Source organism: Oryctolagus cuniculus, chromosome 9 (assembly GCF_964237555.1).
Source record: "Oryctolagus cuniculus chromosome 9, mOryCun1.1, whole genome shotgun sequence".
Classification (NCBI taxonomy): Eukaryota; Metazoa; Chordata; class Mammalia; order Lagomorpha; family Leporidae; genus Oryctolagus; species Oryctolagus cuniculus.
In genome coordinates, this window is record NC_091440.1 from 65896206 (window position 1) to 65907409 (window position 11204).

General features: G+C 40.4%; 1 protein-coding gene across 2 annotated transcripts in view; it reads right to left on the reverse strand.

Moving 5' to 3' along the window:
- HTR2A (5-hydroxytryptamine receptor 2A) overlaps positions 1 to 5535 on the reverse strand; it is a 94553-nt gene extending 89018 nt beyond the window's left edge. The window contains exon 1 of one of the 2 annotated variants that reach the window (XM_051832243.2): positions 5380 to 5535. The gene's annotated coding sequence lies outside the window, so the exon portion shown is untranslated. The remainder of the gene's footprint in view (positions 1 to 5379) is intronic. The other variant, XM_051832242.2, reaches the window with a different exon arrangement.
- Positions 5536 to 11204: the final 5669 nt, after the last annotated feature.

An 11204-nucleotide genomic window follows, 5' to 3' on the forward strand; every position in this document is an offset into this window, starting at 1 on the left:
GGATAAATGCTTTTGAGAGCCTTTTTTTGGTTGGGGCAGGAGGGGGGATCGGAATCAGCTTCTGCATTTAATTGTGGGCTCCATTAAGAGTGTAAGAATGAGTTGAGTGGGGAGTGGAAGAATTAGGTTTCACACATGGTCCACACAGCCAGTAATAGAAGTTGATTACTATTCATAGCATCTAAGATAGATGTCCTCTAAATACCCATGTTTCTCTCCTCCTTTTGTTTTCTAACATTGCCTTTTGTTTTTCTAAGTACTGAGACTGAGGTAAGTAATCTGATAGGAGCAAGGGAGTCTTAAAACAGCTTAGCACAACTCTGGGAAAAACAATTCATGAGATTTACTTGCTGCAAATGGGCCATCTAAATCCAAAAGGTTAAGTATATAAATTAAGCAAATGGAACAGGTGTGATGTTGACCATTAAAACTAACACTTGTAACTTTATGACTAAGTCCATAAAAGAACTACTTCATAGTCTCCTGGCTTACAAATTAGTGCTTTAGTGGAATCATAAGCAACAGAAAAATCTATTTATGTCCTACACATATTTTAGAAGACTTTTTTTTAAATAGTACTGTGGATTCACACCAAAATAGAGGAAGGTACAAGTTCTGACATCACCCTTGTACCTACACGCGCAGCCGACCTCATCGATCTTCCTCTGGTGTAGTGTGCTTTAACAGTCTAAGAAACTGTATTGGCACATCCAAAGTTGATAGTTTTCTCCTACTTTAGTGTCTTCTCCTACTGGTGTGCATTCTATGGTTTTGGACAAAGGTATAATGTCATGTGTCCACTGAATTATACAGAATAGTTTGTCTCCCAAAATTCTGTGTTCCACTTACTTATCTCTCTTCCTTGCAACTGTCAGTTATTTTTGCTGTCTACATAGCTCTGACTGGGCCAGAGTGTCATGTAGTTAGAATCATATGGTATGTGTAGTATTATAATTTTTTAAGTTTCCTCCATGTCTTTTTATGACTTAATTACTCATCTTTTTGTAGTGCTGAATACTATTACATCATATGTACTGTCACATTGTCCTTCATGGACATCTTAGTGGCTTTCAAATCATGGCAACTTCATTCACAATTGCTATAGCCAGTCATTTTTCGGTTATTGTGTGACTTAGGATTTGATCTCTTTTGAGGAAATACCAAGGAGATTGATAGTAGCACATCATCAAAATATGTTGAGTTTCACTTTTTATATCTCATTTGTTGAGAATTGATGTAATCATGAAAATGGCCATTTTGTTGAACTGTTAGGTAGCAACAAATAGAACCCATGTAAACCTGGATTTTCCACTCAGAATAATTCTTTGGTGATTTATCAAGGTTGTATGTGTGTTTGATTCCAGCCCCCCCCCCTTTATTGCTGAACAGTATTCCACGGTATACCTGTGCCATAGTTTAATCATTGACCTGTTGAAGAATGTCTGAAAAGTCTGACTATTAAAAATTAAGTTGCTTTAAACATTTGCTGTATGTATTTGTGTGAAATTTTTCATATCTCTGCGGTAAATGCTCTATAACACAATGGGTACCATTGTAAGGTTGGTTATGTTAAAAAGCTGCCAAAACATTGCCCGCAGTAACTGTACTAACTTGTGTTCACACTAGCAACAGGAAAGTTGGTTTCTCCACACCCTTGCTAGAATTTGGGTGCTCTTAGTGTTTCTTAAACTGTACCATTCTAATAGGTAGATATGAAATGACAGTAACACAACCTTATTACCCAAAGTTGATAGTGTGCTCCTACCTCAGGACTTGTCCTCGGGCTTTTAACTTTGATTTCCCTAACATCTAATGACACGGAGCATGTTGTGCTGTGCTTATTGGCTCTGCTTGTCCTCAGTGAAACGTGTCTCTTTACTATTCTGGAGTTGGGTTTTTTTTTTTTTTAACCATTGAAGTTTCTTTTTTAAATTCTGTTACAAGTTATTTCTTTTAGTATTTTTTTGACAGGCAGAGTGGACAGTGAGACAGCAAGGTCTTCCTTTTGTCATTGGTTCACCCTCCAATGGCCGCCGTGGGTGGTGTGCTGCTGCGGCCGGCGCACTGCACTGATCCGATGGCAGGAGCCAGGTACTTCTCCTGGTCTCCCATGGGGTGCAGGGCCCAAGCACTCGGGCCATCCTCCACTGCACTCCCTGGCCACAGCAGAGAGCTGGCCTGGAAGAGGGGCAACCAGACAGAATCCGGTGCCCTGACCAGGACTAGAACCCCGTGTGCTGGCGCTGCAAGGTGGAGGATTAGCCTAGCGAGCCGCAGCGCCGGCCTAGTATTTTTTTTTTTTTTTTTTTTTTTTTTTTTTTTTTTTTTTAAAGATTCACTAGGGGTTGGCACTATGGCATAGCAGGTAAAGCTGCCACTACGGCCAGCACACTGCACCGATCTGAAGCCAGGAGCCAGGTGCTTCCTCCTGGTTTCCCATGCAGGTGCAGGGCCCAAGCACTTGGGCCATCCTCCTCTGCCTTCCCGGGCTGCAGCAGAGAGCTGGACAATAAGAGGAGCAACCGGGACTAGAACCCAATGTGCTGGCGCCGCAGACAGAGGATTATTAGCCTAGTGAACCGCGGCGCTGGCCTTCTCATAAGTTTTCAGAAACTTCCATCTAGACTTCAAACTTCTTGCTGGGATTTTGATAGGAATTGTGAATTTGTATATGAATTTTTGGGAGAATTAACCTCTAACACATGCTTTCATCCAGCCCATGACCATAGAGTATCTTTAAACTTATTTTTTTTTTCACAGATTTAGTTTATTTGAAAGAGTTAGAGAGGTAGAGACAGGGAAGTCTTCATCCGCTGGTTCACTCCCGAGATGGCCGCAACGGCCAGAACTGTGCCCATCTGAAGCCAGGAGCTTCTTCCAGGTCTCCCATGTGGGTGCAGGGGCCTAAGGACTTGGGCCATCTTCTACTGCTTTTCCAGGCCATAGCAGAGAGCTGGATCAGAAGAGGAGTGGCCAGAACTTGAACCAGTGCCCATATGGGATGCCGGTGCTTCAGGACAGGGCTTTAACCCGCTGAGCCACAGCGCTGGCCCCTAAACTTATTTAGATCTTTGATTTTCATCAGTGCTTGTAGATTGCAGCGTGAGTCCTATGGATGTCTTACAAATTATTGTAAGTGAAACTGCATTTCAGTTACTGGATTCATTGTTAGTACAGTCCATTAAAAAAAATCAACTGCGTTTTAAATCCTCTAACCTTGCTAAACTTTGATCTTGAACTATTTTGTGGAGATGAGTTGGGAATTTATGCATACATAGTCAAGCCATTTGCAAGTAGGCATGGATACTCATTTCTTTACAGTTAGTATGACTTTTATTGTTATTGCCTTCTGGCACTGGCTAGAACTTTAAGCACTGTGTTGAATGAGAATGGTGACAGCAGACTGTTTTGCCCTATTTCTGTCTTGGACCATTAAGCATAATGTTAGCTGCAGATGTTTTGTACGTTCTTTGCCAACTCAAGGATCCACTCTATTCCTATTCCCATTTTTTCTTTCATTTTTCTTAGCTATTTATTGGAAATGCAGAGTTAGAGGGAGAGAGATCTCCCATCTACTGGTTCACTCCCTAAATAGCCACAGTGGTCAAGGCAGAGCCAACCTGAAGCAAGGAGCTTCATCCAGGTCTGACACATGGATCCAGGGGCCCAAGAGCTTGGCCCATCTTTCACTGCTTTCCGAGGTGTAATATCAGGGAGCAGACTAGAAGAAGAGCAGCTGGGACTCGAAACAGTGTTCCTATGGGATGCTGGCATCACAGGCACTGGCTTACCTGTTAAGCCAAGAGGCTAGCCTTATGAAGTGTGGTGTTTTGTGTTTGTGGTTTTTTTTTTTTTTTTTTTGAATAAATTCTAAAGTTTGCTAAATGACTTTCTCTGAATTAGTTTCTCTGGACTTGTGATTTTCCTTCGTGAGACTGTTAATAAGGTGGAATACATGGACTTTTTTTCCCCCAATATCTTCTCTCTCTGGAATAATCCCAACTTAGTGGTGGTGATCAATTCTTTCTACATTGATGAATTCTATTTGCTAATATATGTTTTTGTATAGATTTCTCATGCAAGATATTGGTCTTCAGTTTCCCTCTTCTATTTTTAATTTTATTTTTTTTGACAAGCAGAGTGGACAGTGAGAGAGAAAGGTCTTCTTTTGCCGTTGGTTCACCTTCCAATGGCCGCCATGGGTGGTGCGCTGCGGTCGGCGCACCAAGCTGATCCGATGGCAGGAGCCAGGTGCTTCTCCTGGTCTCCCATGGGTTGCAGGGCCCAAGTACTTGGGCCATCCTCCACTGCACTCCCTGGCCACAGCAGAGAGCTGGCCTGGAAGAGGGGCAACCGGGACTAGAACCCAGTGTGCCGGTGCCACAAGGCAGAGGATTAGCCTAGTGAGCCATGGGGCCGGCCCCTCTTCTATTTTTTATATGGGTTTGATATCAGGTTGATATTACTATAAATTGGGAAATTTTTGATCTTCTGGAAGATACTGTATGATATTGGTGCTAATTTATTAAATATTTGATAGGATTCTACCATTTTGGGTTAAAGATTTTTGGGAGCTACAAAATTATAAAATGAGCTTAGCAGTTATAGGAGTATTAAATTAGTTCATACTGAGTGACTTGTAGATATTTATCTTTACAGATAACTTGTAGCAATACGTAAGATGCATTTGATGTATTCTATCTTCATGTTAATAAAGATCTTAGATTTCATAGGTATGCCCTCCCTGCCTCAATCCATAAAGCTCGCTCCTACCTTAATCTCTTTAGCTTTTGCAAAATCATAATTTAAATCCATTCTACAATCACTAGCTTAATGAATCACTAGACATGACATTCTTTTTTTTGTGATAATTTTTTTTTAATTTAATGAACATAAATTTCCAAAGTATAGCTTATGGATTACAATAGCTCCCCCCCCCTTAACTTCCCTCCCACCCACAACACTCCCCTCTCCCACTCCCTCTCCCCTTCCATTCACATCAAGATTAATACTCAATTATCTTAATATATGCTAAATTGATCTTCTGTATGTAAAGTAAAGATTTCAACAGTTTGCACCCACACAGAAACACAAAGTGTAAAATACTATTTGAGTACTAGTTATAGCATTAATTAAACACCTAAGAGTAATTGTGTATTAGAGTTCAACCAATAGTTTTAAGTAGAACATAATACTTTACCCTTTTAGTATTTTTTAAGTTCTTTTTTGTTTTGTTATAGTATTTTTTTTTTAAGAAATGTGAATTTACAAAGTGCAACTTTTGTATTGTTTCCCCCCCAACCTCCCTCCCTCCTGTGGCCCTCCCATCTCCCACTCCCTCTCCCATCCCGCCCTTCATCGAGTTTCATTTTCAATTACCTTCATATACTGAAGATCAACTTAGTATATACTAAGCAAGGATTTCAACAGGCTGCACTCACACAACCGCACAAGGTGTAGGGTATTGTTCAACTAGTAGTGTTGGTTTTGAGTTTCATAGTAAAACACATCAAGGACAGAGATCCTACGTGGGGAGCATGTACCCAGTGACTCCCATTGTTGATTTAACAATTGGTACTCTTGTTTATGACGTCAGCAATCACCCAAGACTCTTGCTATGAGCTAGACATAACATTCACAAATCAAGTAGGAAGATTACAGTTACACAGGAGTATAAACAAGGGCTAAAAACAAATGACAAAATGCTTCATTCCTATACATCTTTAAATTCTATAATAACTGCATAATAAACCATACCTGTCTTTTGAGTTCTGGCTTATTTCACTAGGCATAATGGTTTCCAGTAGTTCACATTTTGTTGCAAAAGACAGTATTTCGTTCTTCACAGCTGTAGTAGTAGTCCATGGTGTCTGTGAGTGTGCGTGTGTATCCCATTTTCTTAATCCAATTATCAGTTGATGGCCATCTGGGTTGATTGCATATCTTAGCTATTATGAATGGAGCTGCAATAAACATGGAGGTAAAAATTTTTTTAGGCTGACTTCATTTATTTTGGGTAAATTCCCTGGAATGGGATGTCTGGATTATATGGTTACATCTATTTTCAGATTTCTGGGGAGTCTCTATACTTTGTCTTGCATAATTATTGTACTACTTTACGTTTCCATCAACAGTATGTCAGGGTACCTTTCCCTCCACATTCTCACCAGCATTTACTCGCAGATTTCTATATGAAAGCCATCCTGACAGCGGTGTGGTGAAACCTCACTGTGGTTCTGGTTTGCGTTTCACTGATGGCTCCTGAGCATCTTTAAGAGTCTGGTCATTTGAATTTACTCCTTTAAAAAGTGCCTGTCCAAGACTTTTGCCCACTTTGACTTTTAAATAAGTCTTTAAATAAGTTAGAGAAGGAAAGGCAGAGTGGGGTCTTCCATCCATTGGTTCATTCCCAAGTTGTCCACAATGGCCAGAGCCGCGCTGATCCGAAGCCAGGAGCCAGGAGCTTCCAAGTCTCCCATGTGGGTGCAGGGGCCCAAGGACTTGGGTCATCTGCCATTGCTTTCCCAGGCCATAGCAGAGAGCTGGATGGGAAGTGGAGCAGCTGGGTCTTGAACTGGCACCCATATGGGATGCCAGAACTGCAGCTGTCAGCTTTACCTGCTACGCCACAGCACTGGGCCCTTGCCTACTTCTTAACTGCATTGTTTGGAGTTTCTTGTTCAAGGATGTTGGATACTAAACCTTTTATCAGTTGCATAGTTTGCAAACATCCTTTCCCATTCTGTTGGTTGCCTGCTCACTTGATGTAATCCTGGATGTTGATTTTTTGCTTTGCTTGCCTGTACTTCTGGGGTCTTTTTCAAGAAGTCTTTGCCTATACCAATGTCTTGAAGAATTTACCTGATGTTGTCTTTTAGTAATTTGATGATATCTGGTTATATTTAGGCCCTTGGTCTGTTTGGGTTGATTTTTGTGTAAAATATAAGGTAGGGTTCTTGTTTCATACTTCTGCAAGTGGAGACGGTTTATCCAGGGATTGTCCCCCCATCTTCCCCCAAGCTCCTTTTTCAAAGACAGGCTGGTTGTGGATGCATGAATTGACTGCTAGGGTTTCTGTTCAGTTCCATTGGTCTATGTGTCTGTTTTTGTGATTGTTTTGTGATTGTAACTTGCCTGGAGTGTGTCTTGAAATCTGGCATTGCAATACCTCTGGCTTTGTTGTCATTTAAGATTTCTTCAGCTATTCAGGGTCTCTGGTTTCTATGTGAATTTTAGCATAATTTTTCCTAGATCTGAGAATACCCTTGGCATTTGGGTTGGCATTGTGTTGAATCTGTAAATTGCTTTGGGTAGTATAGACATTTTGATATTCTGACAATCCATGAAAATGGAAGACTTTTGCACTTTGTCATTTTCCATTTATTTAATGTTGTATAATCCTCATTGTAGAGATCCTTTACTTCCTTGGTTAAATTTATTGCAATAAATTTAAGTGAAGATGGTCATCCTTGGGTGTTTCTGTATCTTGGTAGAAATACTTCAGATTTTCCCCTTTTAATATGATGATGGCTGTGGGTTTGTCATACTGCTTTGATTGTGTTTAGGAATGTTTACCTTTATCTAATTTGCTTAAGGTTTTTTTATGAACAGACTTTTTTTTTTTTAATTTGACAGATTTAGACAGACAGAGAAAGGTCTTCCTTCCTTGGTTAACCCCCCAAATGGCTGCAACGGCCGGATACAGGTGCTTCTTCCTGGTCTCCCATGTGTGTGCAGGGACCCAAGCACTTGGGCCATCCTCCACTACCCTCCCGGGCCACAGAAGAGAGCTGGACTGGAAGAGGAACAACTGGGACTAGAACCCGGTGCCCATATCGGGTGCTGGTGCCACAGGCGGAGGATTAACCAAGTGAGCCAAGCTGTCGGCCCCCTGAACAGACATTGTATCAAATGCTTTCTCTGCAGATATTGAGATAACATATTGAAGAGAAACATGATTAGTGTGAGGGATTGTGTTTGTTTATTTGAATATGTTGAACCATCCCTGCATACCAGACATAAATTCTACTTGTTCAAGGTGAATGATCTTACCTGCTGGATTTGATTAGCAAGTAGTTTGATGATTTTTGCATCTGTTCATCAGGGATATTCTTTGGTGCATCATTGTTTTTATTTTTATTTTTTTTTTAACTTTTATTTAGCAAATATAAATTTCCAAAGTACAGCTTATGGATCAAATGTCTCCTCCCCCCCCCCCCCATAACTTCCCTCCTGCCAGCAACCCTCTCAACTCCTGCTCCCTCTCCCATTCCATTCACATTAAGATTCATTTTCAATTATCTTTCTATACAGAAGATCAATTTAGTATATATTAAGTAAAGCTTTCAACAGTTTGCACCCACACAGAAACACAAAGTATAAAGTACTGTTTGAGTACTAGTTGTAGCATTAATTCACATTGGACAACACTTTAAGGACAGAGATCCTACATGAGGAGTAAGCACACAGTGACTCCTGTTGTTGACTTAACAAACTGACACTTTTATCTGTGGCGTCAGAAATCTCCCTAGGCTCTAGTCATGAGTTGCCAAGGCTATGGAAGCCTTTTGAGTTCTCTGACTTCAATCTTATTTAGACAAGATCATAGTCAAAATGGAGGTTCACTCCTCCCTTCAGAGAAAGGTGCCTCCTTCTTTGATGGTCTGCTCTTTCTACTAGGATCTCATTTGCAGAGATCTTTCATTTAGTTTTTTTTTTCTGCTAGTGTCTTGGCTTTCCATGCCTAAAATACTATTACGGGCTCTTCAGCCAGATCCAACTGACTTAAGGCCTGATTCTGAGGCCAGAGTGCTGTTTAGGACATCTACCATTCCATGAGTCTGCTGTGTATCCCACTTCCAATGTTGGATCATTTTCTCCCTTTTTAATTCCATCAGTTAGTATTCGCAGACACTAGTCTTGTTTATGTGATCCCTTTGACTCTTAGTCCTATCAGTATGATCAATTGTGAACTGAAGTTGATCACTTAGACTAGTGAGATGGCATTGGTACATGCCACGTTGATGGGATTGGAATCCTCTGGCACATTTCTAACTCTACCATTTGGGGCAAGTCCGATTGAGCATGTCCCAAATTGTACATCTCTTCCCTCTTATTCCCACTCTTATTAACAGAGATCACTTTTCAGTTAAATTTAAACACCTAAGAATAATTGTTAGAGTTCAACCAATAGTATTAAGTAGAACAAAAAAAAATACTAAAAGGGATAAAGCATTAAGTTGTACATCTACAGTCAGGACAAGTGCCAATCAAGTCACTGTTTCTCAGTGTCCATTTCACTTCAATAGGTTTCCTTTTTTGTGCTCAGTTGTCACCGATCAGGGAGAACATATTTGTCCCCTTGGGACTGGCTTATTTCACTCAGCATGATGTGTTCCAGAATCATGCATTTTGTTGTAAATGACCGGATTTCATTGTTTTTTACTGCTGTATAGCATTCTGTAGAGTACGTGTCCCATAATTTCTTTATCCAGTTTGCTGTTGATGGGCATTTGGGTTGATTCCAGGTCTTAGCTATTGTGAATTGAGCTGTAATAAACATTAAGGTGCAGACAGTTTTTTGTTTGCCAATTTCATTTCCTTTGGGTAAATTCCTTGCAGTGGCATGGCTGGGTTGTATGGTAGGGTTATCTTCAGGTTTCTGAGGAATCTCCAGACTGACTTCCATAGTGGCTTGACCAGTTTGCACTCCCACAAACAGTGGGTTAGTGTCCCTTTTTCCCCACACCCTCGCCAGCATCTGTTGTTGGTAGATTTCTGAATGTGAGCCATTCTAACCGGGGTGAGGTGAAACCTCATTGTGGTTTTGACTTGCATTTCCCTAATTGCTAGTGATCTTGAACATTTTTTCATATGTCTGGCCATTTGGATTTCCTCTTTTGAAAAATGTCTATTGAGGTCCTTGGCCCATCTCTTAAGTGGGTTGTTGGTTTTGATGTTGTGGAGTTTCTTGATTTCTTTGTAGATTCTGCTTATCAACCCTTTATCTGTTGCATAGTTTGCGAATATTTTTCCCATTCTGTCGGTTGCCTCTTCACTTTCCTGTTTCTTTTGAACAACAGAAACTTCTCAATTTGATGCAATCCCAAATGTTAATATTGGCTTTGACTGCCTGTGCTTCTGGGGTATTTTCCAAGAAGTCTTTGCCAGTACCTATATCTGGAAGGGTTTCTCCAGTGATGGTGTCTCCAGTGATGGTGTCGGGTCCTAGATTTAGGTCTTTAATCCATGTTGAGTGAATTTTTGTGTAAGGTGTAAGGTAGGGTCTTGCTTCATGCTTCTGCACGTGGAAATCCAGTTTTCCCACACCACTTTTTGAATAGACTGTCCTTACTCCAGGGATTGGTTTTGGATCCTTGATCAAATATAAGTTGGCTGTAGATGTTTGGGTTGATTTCTGGTGTTTCTATTCTGTTCCATTGGTCTATCCATCTGTTTCTGTACCAGTACCATGCTGTTTTGATTACAACTGCCCTGTAGTATGTCCTGAAATCTGGTATTGTGATGCCTCCGGCTTTGTTTTTGTTGTACAAGATTTCTTTAGCTATTTGAGGTCTCCTGTATCTCCATATGAATTTCAGCATCATTTTTTCCAGATCTGAGAAGAAGGTCTTTGGTGTTTGGTATTGCATTGAATCTATAAATTGCTTTTGGGAGAATAGACATTTTGAGGATATTCTTCCAATCCATGAGCATGAGAGATTTTTGCATTTTTTGGTATCCTCTTCTATTTCTTTAAGATTTTGTAATTCTCATCGTAGAGATCTTTAAAGTCCTTGGTTAAGTTTATTCCAAGGTATTTGATTGTTTTTGTGGCTATTGTGAATGGGATTGATCTTAGAAGTTCTTTTTCAGCCATGGCATTGCCTGTGTATACAAAGGCTGTTGATTTTTGTGCATTGATTTTATATCCTGCTACTTTGCCAAAATCTTCTATGAGTTCCAACAGTCTCTTAGAGTTCTTTGGGTCCCCTAAATAAAGAATCATATCATCTGCAAAGAGGGATAGTTTGAGTTTTTCCTTCCCAATTTGTATCCCTTTAATTTCTTTTTCTTTCCTAATGACTCTGGCTAAAACTTCCAGAAGTATATTGAATAGCAGTGGAAATGCTTCCAACTTTTCCCCATTCAATAGGATGCTGGCCGTGGGTTTTTCATAGATTGCTTTGATTGTATTGAGGAAT